Source organism: Globicephala melas, chromosome 16 (genome assembly GCF_963455315.2).
Source record: "Globicephala melas chromosome 16, mGloMel1.2, whole genome shotgun sequence".
Taxonomy (NCBI): domain Eukaryota; kingdom Metazoa; phylum Chordata; class Mammalia; order Artiodactyla; family Delphinidae; genus Globicephala; species Globicephala melas.
This window is the reverse complement of record NC_083329.1, coordinates 32,019,323-32,037,166: the sequence shown is the minus strand read 5'-3', so window position 1 is coordinate 32,037,166 and position 17,844 is coordinate 32,019,323. Positions and strand designations below refer to the sequence as shown.

Sequence of the window (17,844 nt, the reverse complement as noted above, 5' to 3'; positions counted from 1 at the left end):
ATTCTAAATTGGCATCTAAAAATTAGGAATTGAAATACATGTTAAAAGACCAAGAATGTACAAAAGAGTCAACATAATCATAGTTGTCTTAGTCATAATGATATAAACAATGAATAGTGATATAATAAAAAATTGTGATATAAATATATTGTGGAAAATTGAGTGAGGGGAAGTTGTGTGTGTGTGTGTCTGTGTCTGTGTCTGTTTGTGGGTACTTATTTTGTATGGGGTGGTGGTTGAGATGTAAGCCCTCATCTCACTTATCAGAAAGTCATTATACATTGTCTAAAAATGGATAAATCAGGAAATAAAAGTAGTAATTTTTAAAATAAATTTTTCTATTTTTTATTTTTGGCTGCATTGAATCTTCATTGCTATGTGCAGGCTTTCTCTAGTTGTGGTGAGTGGGGGTTACTCTTCATTGCGGTGCGAGGGCTTCTCATTGCGGTGGCTTCTCTTGTTGCAGAACATGGGCTCTAGGCATGCGGGCTCAGTAGTTGTGGCTCGCGGGCTCTAGAGTGCAGGCTCAGTAGTTGTGGCGCACGGGCTTAGTTGCTCTATGGCATGTGGGATATTCCCGGACCAGGGCTCGAACCTGTGTCCCCTGCATTGGCAGGCAGATTCTTTAACCACTGCACTACCAGGGAAGCCCTAGTAATTATTTAGAAATATGAAATTTAAATTTCCGAAGAAACTGCTAGAATGTTTCAAAGTGGCCACCTTTGGGAGGAGTATGAGGATTAAAGAAGATAGCATTCAAAGTTGCAAATAAATACACAACACATGTACAGTCACACAAACCATACATACATATACATCAGTTACAGAATTTGATTTTTAAAATGAAATTAATACTTGATTCCTGTTTTTTCTTTCTGCGAGGACAGTAATTTCTTGAGTTAATAATGTAATATTTAGGAAGCCGGAAAAAAACAAGTTCCTGGTGCAGAGGTTGCTCTGCAGCATAATTTAGGCATCGGAGGAACAGTAGTGGTCACGCTGTACAAGATGGGTTTTCCTGAAGCTGCTGGTTCTTTTAGAACTCATCAAACTGAGGCTGCTCCAACCAGCTCTGCAGTTGATGGATTTAAGGCAAATCTTGTCTTTAAGGAGATTGAGAAGAAGCTTGAAGAGGAAGGGGAGCAGTTTGTGAAGAAAATCGGTGGTATTTTTGCCTTTAAGGTGAAGGATGGCCCTGGAGCTAAAGAAGCCATCTGGGTGGTGGACGTGAAGAATGGCAAAGGATCAGTGCTCCCTAACTCAGATAAGAAGGGCGACTGCACAATTACAGTGGCTGACTCGGACTTACTGGCTTTGATGACTGGTAAAATGAATCCTCAGTCGGCCTTCTTTCAAGGTAAATTGAAAATCACTGGCAACATGGGTCTGGCTATGAAGTTACAAAATCTTCAGCTTCAGCCAGGCAAAGCTAAGCTGAGAAGAACTCTCTTTGCTTAACTTTGAAAATCAAGATGAGATATATAGATATATGTCCATATATTTCATTGTCAGAACTTAGATTGAAACTACACATTGGCAAATAGCGTATTTGTTTTTAAATGGGTGTGACCAATCCTGTTTTTCCTAAGCTCTGGGTGAATAGAACCTGATGGTGTACTACTGCTTTGCTGAATTGCGTACAACTGTGCATTACAAAGTTAATATGGTAATTATGGTTTGGGGTAAAATTGAGTTTTAGAATAAAATTAGGAATAGCAAAATCCAAAAACTATGTAAACAAAAGCTCTCATTTTGCTTATAAAGTATATTTGAGGGGTTTCCCTGGTGGCGCAGTGGTTGCGAGTCCGCCTGCCAATGCAGGGGACAGGGGTTCGTGCCCCAGTCCGGGAGGATCCTACATGCTGCGGAGCAGCTGGGCCCGTGAGCCATGGCCACTGAGCCTGTGCGCCTGGAGCCTGTGCTCCGCAACGGGAGAGGCCACAACAGTGAGAGGCCCGCGTACTGCAAAAAAAAGAAAAAAATAAAAGTATATTTGAGGATTATTCTGCTGAAGACTCAATTTAAGTTTTCCTTGGGAGAACTAGGGAAGAAACAGAATACCAGTAGCTGGCCAGTAATTAGTGTTGTGCACTTAATGACCTTAATCTGTTTTCCACTGATAATTTATAAAATTCTGTACTGGGATTTTTTTAAAAAAAATCTTTACAGTTTTGCATTTCATGCCATCAAAACAGTATTTTCTTCCAAATCAAAGAAATATGATCAAGGCTGGGGAGAAAAAATATATAGCTGGAAAAAGGCCTATTTTTTAAAACAAAAATATTTTTAAGTGAGTTTCCTTCTTGGAAAAAAAATCAATGTATTAGAATCATAAAACACTGTTGTTAAAAATAATTGAACAAATAAATTTTGCTTTGAGATGCACAGTTTTCAAATTATAATCTCGTATTAATTTAATTAAATTTGTAAAACTCTCCTTCCTTTGTTATAATTTTCCCTTTTCATATGTTTAGTTGAACAAGCCACATTTAATTTACCTTCCTAGTTTTTTTTTTTTTTTTGCGGTACGCGGGCCTCTCACCGCTGCGGCCTCTCCTGCTACGGAGCACAGGCTCCGGACGCGCAGGCCCAGCGGCCACGGCTCACGGGCCCAGCCTTTCCGCGGCATGTGGGATCTTCCCGGACCGGGGCACGAACCCGTGTCCCCTGCATCGGCAGGCGGACTCTCAACCACTGCGCCACCAGGGAAGCCCCTTCCTAGTTTTTTTAATTCAATTTAAAGGAATACTACTTTTTATTCCTTTTTTTTTTAAAGGTAAATTTCATATTAGACTTTGTCATGTGATGTGTTTTCCCTATTTTTACCTTCCTAGTTTTTCTAATGCTAATGTTATTTCTAATAACTCGGTAAGATGTGGGGTAAAATAATGTTTTCGGAAGAATGTTTAATAGAAAATTAAAATAGCTCTTCTTCAAAAAAAAAGTAATATTTATATTTGAAGCATTTCATAATTTCTATTCGTATTAATGATCCTGTATGCTAATATATAGGTGTGCACAGGTTTATCTCAAAGCCTAGCTTGTATGAAAGTCATTTGTACCTATATTATGGCAACTCACCCTGTATGTCTAGGTGTCCTTCTGGGCCTGTAGTTGATGTTTATAATGATGTTGGAACACCTTCACAGAGTTTTATGTAACTCTTAATTGGTATGCAAATGTGGTATGTATTTTCCTGTTTTTCCATCAGTCTCACTTGTGTCTTATCAGCTAAAGTCCAGAAAGAGATTGACTGTGTGATTGGCAGACACCAGAGTCCCTGCATGCAGGACAGGAGCCACATGCCCTACATGGATGCTGTGGTACATGAGATCCAGAGATACATTGACCTTATCCCCACCAACCTGCCCCATGCAGTGACCCGTGATGTTAAATTAAGAAACTGTTTCATCCCCAGGGTCAGATTTGTTTCTCCTGCTGTGGCCTCAATGCTCTTGAAGTTCCCATATTCACAGTATGGTTGCAGTCCTTAAGATGAGAGAATTGCAAAAGTCATGCATGGGGTAGCCTGATGGGTTTTGTGTTGTTTCCAGTTTGTGGCTATAAATCTTTATGACAGATCTTGATTATCTGGCTAAGTCTCCCATATTTGTTCTGCTTCTTTAATATTGTTTTGTCTACTCTTAGCAGTTTACATTTCCAGATAAATTTTAGTATCTATTTGTCAGTTACCCAAAACACTCAGCTATGATTTTTATCAGGTTGATATTAAATCAATTTGGAAAGAATTGACATCTTGACATGTTGAATCTTTCAATTCACAGATACAATTTATTTGGGCTTTCTTTAATTTTTCAGTACTGTTTTGTTTGCAGTACAGTGGCTTGCACATCTGTTATGTTTTTCTCAGATAAATAATATTTCTGATGTTATTATATGTTGTATAATTTTATTTTGTTTTTGTTTTTTATTTTTTGGTCATGCCATGGTGCGTGTGGGATCTTAGTTCCTGGACCAGGGATTGAACCCACGTCCCTTGCATTGGAAGTATGGAGTCTCAACCCCTGGACCACCAGGGAACTCCCTACATTGTATAATTTTAAAAATGCCTTTTCCACTTTTTTGCTATATGGAAATATATTTGATTTTATTTTGATGACCTTATATCTAGCAACCTTTCTAAATTCATTTATCATTGCTAATAATTTGTGGATTGATTTGTAATTTTTATATATACAATTTTGCCACCTGGTTTAATATTTGTTTTATCTTCCAATTCTCATGACTTTAATTTTCTTTATTGCATTATCACACTGGCAGGATTTCCAGGATAGTGTTGAACAGAAGTGGTGATAGTGGCCATTGTTTAATTTATGATATCCAGGAAGAGGTGAGGGCTTAATATCTCATCATTGAGAATGATATTTTATGTATATTTTTGTAAATATTAAAAAAAGCAGATCAGGGAAATATTCCTAATCTTATTTTTGTATGAAATTTTGGGATGAACTTTATTTTTTATTTTTTTGCGGTACACGGGCCTCTCACTGTTGTGGCCTCTCCCGTTGCGGAGCACAGGCTCTGGATGCGCAGGCTCAGCGGCCATGGTTCAGGGGCCCAGCCGCTCAGTGGCATGTGGGATCTTCCCAGACCGGGGCACGAACCCCTGTCCCCTGCATCGGCAGGCGGACTCTCAACCACTGTGCCACCAGGGAAGCCCGAACTTCATTTTTTAAGAGCAGTTTTGGGTTCACAGCAATATTAAGCTGAAGATACAGAGATTTCCTATATACTCCCTGCCTCGACACAGGCATAGATAGCCTCACCCATTATCAATATCCTCTACCAGAGTGGTGCATTTTTTACAGTTGATGAGCCTGTTTTGGCACATCATTAGCATCCAAAGTTCATCATTTTCATTAGGGTTCACTCTTGATGTTGTACATTCTATGAGTTTGGGCAAGTGTATAATGACATGTGTCCATCATTGTGGTATCATATAGAGTCGTTTCACTGCTCTAGAAATCCTCTGTGTTCTGTATCTTCATCCTTCTCTCCCCCAAACCCCCAGCAACCACTTTATACCCATTGATTAGAAACACCCCATTTTCCCGTCCCCTGCTCTTCGCAATCTGTATAATGTTTTCATAATTGTGTGTACAAAATTTGACCAAATGTAGTCTCTGCATTTGTTTATATGGCATATATTTTATTCTCTGTCTCTCTGTTGGGGTCTGTGTCTGTCTCTCATATATAAAAAGCTCAATTTGGTTTGCTACATTTTATTGAGAACATTTGTATTTATATTCACAAGAGACTGGTCTGCAATTACTCTTTCTCAAAGAATTTTTAATAAGACTTCTGATATCAAGGTAATGCTGGCCTCATAAAATAAGGTGGGTAACTTTCCATATTGTGGGTATATTTTTATTATATATATATAATTGCCCCCTTTTCTTTTCTTTTGGTGTTTGCTTAGTTCTGTCTTCCCTGAACCTGATACATTTTGCTTAAGCTCAGATATTGCATAAGAAATGCAGTCTCAGGTGATGTTTATCTTCTTCCAGAAAGTTTTCATCTTTCCTTCACTAGGCGGACAGAATTACATAACGCCTCCTGTTTCAGAATTGGATATTAACACAGTCAGATATTGACTGTAGATGCCAGTTAACCTTTCCAAGTTTCTTCTGTCTCTGGAATCTGGAGATTAATTTTTTTAAAAAAATAATTCTTTCTTTCTTTATTTATTTTTGGCTGTGTTAGGTCTTTGTTTCTGTGCGAGGGCTTTCTCCAGTTGCGGCAAGCGGGGGCCACTCTTCATCGTGGTGCGCGGGCTCTCACTATCGCGGCCTCTCTTGTTGCGGAGCACAGGCTCCAGACGCGCAGGCTCAGTAGTTGTGGCTCACGGGCCCAGTTGCTCCGTGGCATGTGGGATCTTCCCAGGCCAGGGCTCGAACCCATGTCCTCTGCATTAGCAGGCGGACTCTCAACCACTGCGCCACCAGGGAAGCCCTGGAGACTAATTTTTGTCTGCAGCTTTCCAGTGCTTTCTAACACATGGTTTCTATTTTTATTCAAACTTTATAGTTGGTATCCTACAAGCTGCTGCCATTTGAAGCCTGCATGTGTTATTGTACATAAAAATAAGATGACTGAAATGTCTACTTTGAGGGGAGAAGGATCGTGAGTTTATTAAGGTTGAAATTACTATTGCTATCTTCTGGGGAAGAGGGAATTGTGCATATCTGCGTTGTCCCATATGGTAGCCACTAGCCACATGTGCCTAGTGGGTGCCTGAAATGTGATGAGTGCAACTGAGGAACTGAATTTTAAATTTTATTTACTTTTGATTAGCTTTACTTTAAATATACCTAGCTATGGATCACTGAAAGCTACTGTGTTAGAGCTGATCTAAGTTTTTTTTTTTCCTGTAACGTGGGTTTAGAAATCCCTCCTCCTTAATTCTGCAGTACTAAAAACCTGGAAAATTGAAAACAAATATATAAGTTTGATGCAATTTCATTTGGTGGTCAAAACCTTACTTGAACTGAAGTGAATCTATATATATTCCTTATTTATGCCACTTTATGTGAATATTCATGTCCTGCTGAAGACATTTGTGAACTGTTGATAAAACTAACCTTGCTTACCTCAAAATGTTACAAGAATTAAACCAGGTAACATGCAAAATACAAGCTAAAACTATGAGACACTCATTTCATATATCAGTGTGATGAAGTCAAAGGCTGAGAAAACCTTTTATTAGAGAGGATATGTGTAAACAAGTACTTTCAAGTGCCACTGGCAGGATTATAAATAAGTACATCTTTTTTGGGGGGGACATTTTGGCAATATCTATTAAAAAATATAGTATCTTATAATGCAAGAATTATAATTCTTGGAATCTACTACAAGTGCTAATGAAGGAGTGTCCAAAAAATTCATCCTTGCATCATTGCTTGTAATAAAAAAATATTTTGAGCTATCTAAATGTTCATTAGTAGTGTCATGGCACATTTATATTATGTAGCATGATAAGGCAGTTGTACATGTGTTGACATGGGACAATATCTAAATTAGTATTTTTTAAAATTAATTAATTTATTTTTGGCTACATTTGGTCTTCGTTGCTGCACGCAGTCTTTCTCTGGTGACGATGTGTGGGCTTCTCATTGCAGTGGCTTCTCTTGTTGTGGAGCACAGGCTCTAGGCACGCGGGCTTCAGTAGTTGCAACGCGTGGGCTCAGTAGTTGTGGCTCGCGGGCTGTAGAGCGCAGGCTCAGTAGTTGTAGCACACGGGCTTAGTTGCTCCACGACATGTGGGATCTTCCCGGACCAGGACTCGAACCCATGTCGCCTGCATTAGCAGGCGGATTCTTAACCACTGCGCCACCAGGGAAGTCCCTAAATTATTTTAATTAAAGAAAAAAATCAAGATCCACTGGATGCTTGTCATTGGGTAAAAAAAGAAGAAAGTGGTAAGTGGCATAAATGTATATAGGATTATCTGCCTGATATGCATAATATCTCTGGAAGGTATATAACTAGTTGGTGGGAATGGTTGTTTTTGGAAAGTCTAAATAAATTTGTGTAGTTAGATGGGAAGGAGACTTACTTTTTACCATATGTGCTTTTTGTGACTTAATGTATTCCTCTGTTTTTTACTTGAGGTATGAGTTATATAGAAGAAAAATCACCTTTCTAAGTGTAGAGTCTAAAGAGTTTTGATCAGTATGTGAAGTTATGTAACTACCACCACAACTAAGATATCAAACATTTTCATCATCTCAAAGAGTTTCCTTATTCTCCTTTTGCAAACAATCCATTTCCCCCATTTCTTGCCCTTGGTAACCGCTGATCTGCTTTTGGTCCTACAGTTTTGCCTTTTCAGGAGTGCAGTATAATGTGACATAAATGAAATAACTTGTAATCAATATATGCCTTTATCTCTTTTTTATGTGGCAGAATATGTTTGAGATTCATCCTTGTTATTGTATATATCAATGGATTATTCCTTCTTTATCGATGAGTGGATATCATGTGGAGTGCCACAAATTGTTTATTCATTCACTAATTGATGGATATTTGGGTTGCTTCTAGTTTTGGGCTATTTGAATAAAGGTGCTTTAAACATTTGATACAGGGTTTTGTGTGGACATAAATTTTCATTTCTTTTGGGTAAATACCGAGGAGTGGGAGTTTAAAGTTAAATGTTTAACTTTATTTAAAGTTTAAATAAGTTAAATGTTTAACTTTATTTAAAGTTTAACTTTATTTTAAAAACGCACCAAACTGTTTTCTAATACGGCTGTGACATTTTTCCCTCCTACTAGCAATATATGAAAGTTCCAATTGCTGGAGGTAGGTACCCTCCAACACTTGCCGTTGTTAGTGTTCTTAAATTTTATTTCATTTTATTTTTAATTTATTATTTCTTATTTATGGCCTCTGCCCTATTTTTTGTTTTGTTTCTGGTATTTATCGGCATTCCTCCAGCCAGATCACCTCGTTCTACCAAAACAATCCAATACGTTTTGAAAACCATTCTGGAGGGGCTGTTCTTGGGTGGTGGTGGGAAAGGGAGTTTTGGCCAGAACGATATTGACTGGTAGGGAAAAAAAAAAAATCAGAAAAACACCAAACCAAGTACACGCCTCTCCCCACATACACACCTGTATTTATGTACCCGCACACATGGCCGGCCAAGCCGGCCCTTGGGGGCTTTGAACAATCATCTCAACGCCTCTTTCCGTTTCTCTTGTCCTGAGTATGGGTAGGGGCGAAAGGGGAGATATTTCAGATCTGTAAATATTTTTAAAGCGAAAAAAATAAAACATTTAAAGCATCGTTGTTAACTTTGGTGGAACTGATTGTCTGTTGTGCTAACGCTGGAGGTTTTCTCGCTTTTCCGTGTAAGGGCTTGCAGGCGCGTGTCAGATGTCTGGCTCTCCCCACGTGGAAGGTGGGGCGGGGATCAGGGGTTAAAGGTCGGGGCCTTGGCGCCGCCCCGTGAAGCCGCACCCCTTTCCGCTCGCTGGTGGTACCCATAGTTCCTGAGCGGGCTGAGGCTCAGCCCGGCTGGAGTCCAGCTCCAGATCCCGCGCAGACAGGGTCAGACGGCGGGTGGAGGCAGGCCTCACTGCTGAAGCGGTGGCCTCCCCGAACACGCTTTTTTGCAGCACAGGGAGTGCCTAGGGGTTGGCGGCAGCGAGGCGCCGTGCGACGTGGTCCAACCTGTGACACGTGCCTCCCCTCCGAGGGCGCAGGGCAGGTGGGGCGGTGCTGCCTGGACCAGGTATAGCGCCCGACTTGCTCATCCCCCATCCTGGCGCGACAGCCTGGCAGCGCTCTCAGCTCCGGAGCCGGTGGCAGAGTTGCGGGTCCCGCGCGGCGCGGGAACTGGGGGCGGAAAGACGGCCCTTCGCCTGAAGCGTCTTGAGGCCGGAGACTAGGCAAAGAAAGCTCGAGAGGCAGAGGCTCCTCCCCACACTGTTGTGTTGTTTACGGTTTGCATTGTGCTGGCTAAGAGGCCGGAACCCGGGCAAGCACGTGGCCGCTGGCCCTGAATGGAACCAGGGTGCGCCGTCTGCGTGCCCACCGACTTCCGCGCCCCAACACTTGCCGCCGCACCCTCTAAATTTTAGACACTGAAGGGGTTGTGTAGTGATATCTCATTTTGTTTTACTTCTATTTTCTCGGTGAATAATGATATTTGGCTTCTTTTCATGTGTTGATTGGCCATTCGTATGTGTTCACTGATAGTGTTTGCTCAAAGTCCTATTTTTTATTGAGTTTGCTTTATTTAATTATTGCAGTTCTTTAGTATGCAATCCGTTTGTCATGTCTCAGTGTTGCACATGTTTACTCCCGGTTTGTGTCATTTTCTTTCTTTTTTTGGTTTCTAAGAATGTCCTTCAATGAGCAGAAGTTTAAAAAAAAAACATAGTTTAAAATTTTTATGAAGTCCAGTTTATCGATTATTTCTCTTATGAGTTGGGCTTTTGTGTCATATTTATTTTCCAGCACATGCTATCAAATATTTATGCTTTTCTTTTTCAAGTTTTATACTTTTAGCGTTTATATTTAGCTCTATGATCCATTTAAAGTTCATTTTTACTTATGGAGTGAAGTAATGGTCATATTTCATTTCTTTTCTTTATGGTTATCTACTTGTCCCAGCACCATTTGCTGAAAATATACCTGCTTTTAAAATCTTAAAGTAACATTTTCCAGTATTATTTGTTTAAAAATATGCAAGGCAATAATTTTAAAAACAAAATTATAGACCTTAAATACGATAAACTTAAGGGGTGCAATTACCCCCAATTTTGAATTTAAAAGGTTTTAAAATTTAAATAGTATTTAAACGTACAATGGATATATATATATATAATATATGAAATACATATGAAATTGTGTATATATCTATATTGTAACTACCTGTCTGTCTGTCATCTATCACACTTAACACCTAAATACTTCAGTATGTATCTTCTAAGAACAAATGAACAAGGACTTTATCTACATAGCAATAAAAGCATTCACACTAAAGGAATTATCATCTATATAATATTTTTTTCTGATATATATATACTATAATTACATTTTCTCAATTATCCTAAAATACCTTGTGTAGCTTTTTTTGAGGGGGCATCTAGTGTCCAATCAAGGAACAAGTATTTAATTTGATTATCTGCCCCTTTACTCCCCTGTTATCAAGAACAGTTCCTTTTCCTATGTTTATTTCATTTTAATACACTGACAATTTCGAAGAGTCCAGGACAATTGTCATGTTAAACATTCCTCAGTCTGGCTTTATGTGATTGTTTTCTTGAGATTAGATTCCAGTTGTGTGTATTTGACAAGAAAATTACTTAGGTGATGTTGTGTATGTCCCACTGCATCACATTTCGGCTGAAGACGTGTAATATCAGCTTATCCCATTATGGGTGATGCTAAGGTGATCACTTATTAAGGAGAAATCTGCCATATCTCTCCATTGCTGAGGTTCTGTTTTCATAGGTAATTAATTAAAAATCTATGGCATGGTACTTTAAGACCTTGTGAATATACTGTTTCCCAAATCATTCATCCAACAGTTTTAGCATTAATTGATGATCTTTACTTGAATTGTTGAAAAATGAGAATTTTTCTAATTTTATCATCTGTTTTTTTTAATCTAGAATTCATCCATAACGAAGTGTTCCCCCACATTTTAAAATTAAGAGAAACAAGTTTCATCCCAAAGATAAATGCTCAGTAGTTGTTAGTGTACTTGTTGATATTATCTAAGAAGTCACTTTTCCTCTTGGGAAAATTTTCTTTCTTACTGTGGTAAAATAAGTATAACATAAAAATGACCATTTTAGCTATTTTAAAGTGTACAATTCAGTGAAATTTAGTACATTCACAGTGTTGTGCAACCATAGCTACTATCTAGTTCCAGAACATTTTCATCACTGCAAAAGGAAATCCACCACCCGTTAAGCAGTCATTGCCCATTCCTCACTCCTTACAGCCCCCGACAGCCACTAATCTGTCTCTGTATGGATTTGCCAGATGCCATTTTTGATCAGATCAGACCTCTATTTTAAAAAGCCCTATAAACAGATTCCAAATACATCTGACTTTTCAAGAGCCCTCAGAGGCTTCCATTTTAAACTATGATCCACAAATGAGATGTAAGAAAGCTGAAATGATGAAATAGAGTCAAGGGTGGGATACAGACAGCAGTGTGCAAACGTTGTGATAAGTAAAGGGGATTCAGAGATCTAGCACCCAAGTAACCAAGTACACAGTACTTCAAATGCTATTGAAGGCCACTTTAGTAACATCACTGCCACTGGTCTTAAACTCATCCCTGTTTATTACTTGGTCTGTCTGTCTGGAATTGCTGCTGCCCTTCTTTGGACCTGGGACTTCTCATGTCTAGATCAAAAAATGGGACTAAATGACTTGTAACATTTCTACCGCTCCACGACCTCTTTATAATTCATTTATCTTCATCTTTCATTCCAGGGCACGACTATAGTAACATTGCTGAGTTCTGTGCTACATGATGACAAAGAATTCCCCAACCCAGAGGTGTTTGACCCGGTCCACTTCCTGGATGAGAGTGGCAACGTTAAGAAGAGTGACTACTTCATGGCTTTCTCAGCAGGTATTAAAAATTAATTTCCTTAGGTACTTAGGGAACAAGACACCTTTCTGGAATTGGTTGGAACTTAATGATGCCCACTCTGGAACTAAGAATCTGTGACCCTTTTTCCTTGGAGTTCAGGGACATCTGTTTGTTGTGAAGCCTGTTATTTTGTGAACAATCAGTTGGGTGTGTATTCAGAGTAACATTTTTGGGGTTTGGTTTTGTTTTTCTAAAATCGTTCTTGAGGCAGGTGTGGTATATATGAGAGTGCATCACAGTGGGCATCAGAAAATCTCAGTTTAAATCCTGGTTTTATTAATTATGAGCTATGTGACACTGGACATTTCTGTTTACCCAGAATCTTCCTTTCACTCATTTGAAAAATACAAAATTACAGTCTCTACCTTCCAATGTTTATTTTGGTGGGGTAGATGTGGAGTTTCAAGGAAAGAGTCATGTACATTTACTTATATAATTACTTTATCTTTGGTCATTCAAGATGTTTGAATTAAGTTAGTGTTAACCATGAATTCCAAGAATGTAGATCTGGTTGAAATCAAGCGGTGTTTATTGGGGGTTTGTTAGGACTATAGCCCAGGAGACACAGATCCAAGAAGCACTTAAATTGTGTTCTTCCAGACTAAAATGGGGAAATTTATAAAGGCAGAAAACCACAAGGGCACATAACTTTTTGTCAAGAATTAGAATTGTAGATGACAATATGTAAGGATGCTTGTAAGCAAGAATTGGTTGGGGTTCGAAATGGTTACATAGTTGTGAAGGGGGAGGGGAACTTTGAACATACAAAATTGTAGCAAGCACCTGTTAGCATATATTGTTTTGAAAATGGCTGGTGGAGTCCTTGAGTTTGACACAGTTGGGAATTCAAGTTCTCAGTGATGCAGGAACATATCTAAACACATCCACAATGAGTATGTGGCTTCATTTTAGGTGTCTGAACCATAGTTATTCCATTCTGATTTTTAAAGGATCTTAAATATGTCATCATTAACTATATTATGTATAGGCAAATGTAATATTAATACAGTACATTAAAATATTTAAAAACCTTTCATTTTTAAGGACAAAGTGTCCTAGTGTTAGATATAACATTAAAAGATAAACATTAAAAAACAAAATAAAAAATCTTAAAATTTGTATGGAAACACATAAGACCCCAAATAGCCAAAGCAGTCTTGGGGGTAAAACAGAACTGGAGGAATCAGACTCCCTGACTTCAGACTATACTACAAAGCTATAGTAATCAAGACAATATGGTACTGGCACAAAAACAAATATAGATCAGTGGAACAGGATAGAAAGCCCAGAGATAAACTCACGCACCTATGGTCAACTAATCTATGACAAAGGAGGCAAGAATATACAATGGAGAAAAGACAGTCTCTTCAGTAAGTGGTGCTGGGAAAACTGGACAGCTGCATGTAAAAGAATGAAATTAGAACACTTCCTAACACCATACACAAAAATAAACTCAAAATGGATTAGAGACCTAAATGTAAGACCGGACACTATAAAACTCTTAGAGAAAAACATAGGAAGAACACTCTGACATAAATCACAGCTAGATCTTTTTTGATCCACCTCCTAGAGTCATGGAAATAAAAACAAAAATAAACAAATGGAACCTGATGAAACTTAAAAGCTTTTGCAAAGCAGACTACAAACAAGATGAAAAGGCAACCTTCGGAATGGGAGAAAATATTTGCAAACAAATCAACGGACAAAGGATTAATCTCCAAAATATATAAACAGCTCATGCAACTCAATATTAAAAAAAAAAAAATCCAGTAAAAAAATGGACAGAAGACCTAAATAGACATTTCTCCAAAGAAGACATACAGGGCTTCCCTGGTGGCGCAGTGGTTGAGAGTCCACCTGCCGAGGGGGGGGACACGAGTTCGTGCGAAGATCCCACATGCCACGGAGCGGCTAGGCCCGTGAGCCATGGCCGCTGAGCCTGTGCTCCACAACAGTGAGAGGCCCGCGTACTGCAAAAAAAAAAAAAGACATACAGATGGCCAAGAAGCACATGAAAAGCTGCTCAACATCACTAATTATTAGAGAAATGCAAATCAAAAATACAATGAGGTATCACCTCACACCAGTTAGAATGGACATTATCAGAAAATCTACAAATAACAAATGCTGGAGAGGATGTGGAGAAAAAGGAACCCTCTTGCACGGTTGGTGGGAATGTAAATTGATAGAATCACTATTGAGAACTGTATGGAGGTTCCTTAAAAAACTAAATATAGGGAGCTTCCCTGGTGGCGCAGTGGTTGAGAGTCTGCCTGCCGATGCAGGGGACGCGGGTTCGTGCCCCGGTCCGGGAAGATGCCACGGAATGGCTGGGCCCGTGAGCCATGGCCGCTGGGCCTGCGCGTCTGGAGCCTGTGCTCCGCAACGGGAGAGGCCGCAACAGTGAGAGGCCTGCGTACAGCAAAAAAAAAAAAAAAAAAAACTAAATATAGTATTACCGTATGACCCAGCAATCCCACTACTGGGCATATACCCAGAGAAAACCATAATTCAAAAAGACACATGCACCCCAATGTTCATTGCAGCACTGTTTACAATAGCCAGGACATGGAAGCAACCTAAGTGTCCCTCAACAGATGAATGGATAAAGAAGATGTGGCACATATATACAATGGAATATTACTCAGCCATAAAAAGGAACGAAATTGGGTCATTTGTAGAGACGTGGATGAATCTAGAGACTGTCATACAGAGTGAAGTAAGTCAGAGAGAAACAAATATCGTATATTAACGCAAATACGTGGAACCTAGAAAAATGGTACAGATGAACCAGTTTGCAGGGCAGAAATTGAGACACAGATGTAGAGAACAAACGTATGGACACTAAGGGGGGAAGTGGGGGAGGGGTGGGGTGGTGGTGTGATGAATTGGGAGATTGGGATTGACATATATACACTAATATGTATAAAATGGATAAGTAATAAGAACCTGCTGTATAAAATAAAATTCAAAGAAAAAAAAGTAATAAGTACTTTTTGTTGATCATTTGGTTTGTTGACCATTTTGATTTCCTGCATCATGAAGATGTTCAGGGTTTCTTTATTCCTATATTTATGTTTTCTTTTTTTTAATGGATTCATAGGAATTTTTCTACATTCAGGATATAAATTTTTTGTTCATTTATCAGTATTGTAGTGGTCTCTCCCATCCTGTGTCATTTTATTTTGTTTTGTTTCTTAAAAAAAACAAAATAAAAAAAGGCATAGAATACACCGATTGGCCTCAGAGTCATAAATCCCCAACTGGTCATTGTTTGAATCCAGAGTTATAAGCCTTTTTTCGGCCTCAAATTATTTATTTCAATGGTTCTCAATCCTGGCTGCGCAGTGGGACTCCCCTCTCCCCTTTTCTAAAAAATTATCAATACCTCGACCCAATCCCAGTACAGTTAAACCAGAATCTCCAGAGTGTCCTTGGACACAGAGAAAACAAGACTAAAAGTTTATTTTTATCAGTGGGGCAAGGTCTACTCAGAATGGGAGTGCAAAGTGGCTGTACTTGATTGGTCTGTTTCTATCAGAGAGGCACAAGCTGAATTAGCAGGGACTGTTATAAAAGCTTTAGATTCCAGGCTCCCAGCTGTCTGAGTAAGAGGAGAAGGTTTCTGTGGATCCGGCTGTGCTCTGTCTCTCCTGTCTGCTTCTCCTGTCACTCTGGAAACAGAGCTCTGGGAAAGGGCAGCTCCCTCCTGGCCCCCACTCCTCCCCCAATTCCTGGAAATATCCTTAGATATTAGATGTTAAGGACATCAGCAAATCCTTAACCAATGTAAGTAGGTTTTATGCTTCTTCACTGTCTTGCAAACGGTAAGTAAATTAATCCCAATGATGAAACTAATACATATTGTCATGGGCACACTGTCAAAACAGGCCAGCGTGAGGTAAATTACTTCCTATAAATTTTGACCTTTTTCTTGCCTTTTCAGGCCTGTCATTGTCATAAATAGATGAGCAAAGTAATGTGTTTTGTGAGTAGAGAAACATTTAGGTGTTTGTATGGTAGAATCAAAATAATAAAGTGTCAAAAGCTTGTAGTGTTTCTTCCCTTCTTTGTTTCACAGCCATTTGCTATGATTTGGCACTGAAGGTAAGTGGTAGGTGAAGTGTTTTGTGATTCGAAATTTTCTTCCAGAAGTCATATACTATATAAGCTGTGTGTTTTGTTCAGATGGCCATGAAAAGAGAACTTTTCTGAAGAAGGGCATTGTGCCTGATGTTAAGGAAGTAGCTTGGGATCAGGACCAGCATGAGTGAATGAAAGAAAGTAGTCATCAGTCAGGGTCCAACTGATGGTAATGGTGTTCATTTGGATTCTGCAAGGAGCTGCTGTCTGTAGCCTATGAATGCTGCAGGATGGAAGACACTCTTCTTCCATGAGATGCTGCACGTCCTGGCACTGCCTGTATGATGCCTGCTTTCTTTCTGTGTTAGTAATACCAGCAGATCTCAAACTAGGCTGGGCATTGAAATTATTTGAATTTATTTTTTATAATATAGATTCTAGTATTCATCATAGGGCTACAGAATCAGAATTCTAATGACTGCTCTACAGGTGATTCTGAAGCAGTCAGCTGGCTGTTGGTCCAGAGGTGGGCATTGAGGATCGGTACAATTCTCAAGGATCAGAGGGTGAATACGAAGAGCTTCAAATCTGAATCCTCTGTATAGTAGCCCTGGGATGCTGGAAATGGAACAGAATTCCTTAATCTCAGTTTCCTTATTTATAAGTGGGGCAAATAAACCTGCTGAAGGTGCTGATATGAGGATGAATTGTAATCTGTGTACCAACTACTCGGGCCATTGCCTGACACATCAGTGGTAGCTATAAGTGGTAGCTATAACAATCACCATAATAGTTATGTAATAAATACAGAAATATTTTAGGCTACATGTGGCAGAATAAAAACATAATAGGATGATAATATATTCCGCGTCAGGCACAATATATTGACTTTTGCTATTACATGTATGGCCATTCCCAACTCTCAAAAGTCTGTGGCCCTGTGTTCACTGTGTATTTTGGAATGAAGCCAACGGTGGTCTTGCGTGGATATGAAGCATGAAGGAAGCTCTGATTGATCTGGGAGAGGAGTTTTCTAGAAGAGGCAGCGTCCCAATGCTTGAAAGAGCTACTAAGGGACATGGTAGGTGTGCATGAGCACATGTTCAGCATTGATAATGGGTGGGGGTGGAGAGGATAAAAACAGGAATTTGAAGAGCCCCCAGCAGAGCTTGGTTCACCTGAAAGGCCGCCAAGTGTCAGCTCACTCCTCCTTCCCAAGCACCTCCCCCCTAGTTTCTGTTTCCCCTCCCGGTAGGAATCATGTTTAACAATGGGAAAATATGGGAGGAGACCCCGGCGCTTCTCCCTCATGACCCTGCGGAATTTCGGGATGGGGAAGAGGAGCATTGAGGACCGAGTTCAAGAGGAAGCCCACTGCCTTGTGGAGGAGTTGAGAAAAACCAACAGTGGGTGATGCTATGCTCTGTCACTCTGACCTTAACAGTTGGCTCTCTTCTCCAGTGACGTCCTTGGAAACATTACAGGGGTGGCCACATCTTTCATAGGGGTCATGGTTGTCACCCCTCAGATGGAGGAGGGAGGATGTGGAACACAGACAGCCAAGGGAACTTTTGTGTATCTATGCTTGTTGTGTGTGTACACCAATGATGGGGCACACA

At 39.6% G+C, this 17,844-nt stretch overlaps 2 pseudogenes; both read left to right on the top strand.

The window, feature by feature from the left end:
• LOC115858025 (cytochrome P450 2C18-like) overlaps window positions 1-17,639 on the top strand; it is a 46,459-nt pseudogene extending 28,820 nt beyond the window's left edge.
• LOC115857813 (sterol carrier protein 2 pseudogene) lies at window positions 958-1,769 on the top strand (annotated as a pseudogene).
• Window positions 17,640-17,844: the final 205 nt, after the last annotated feature.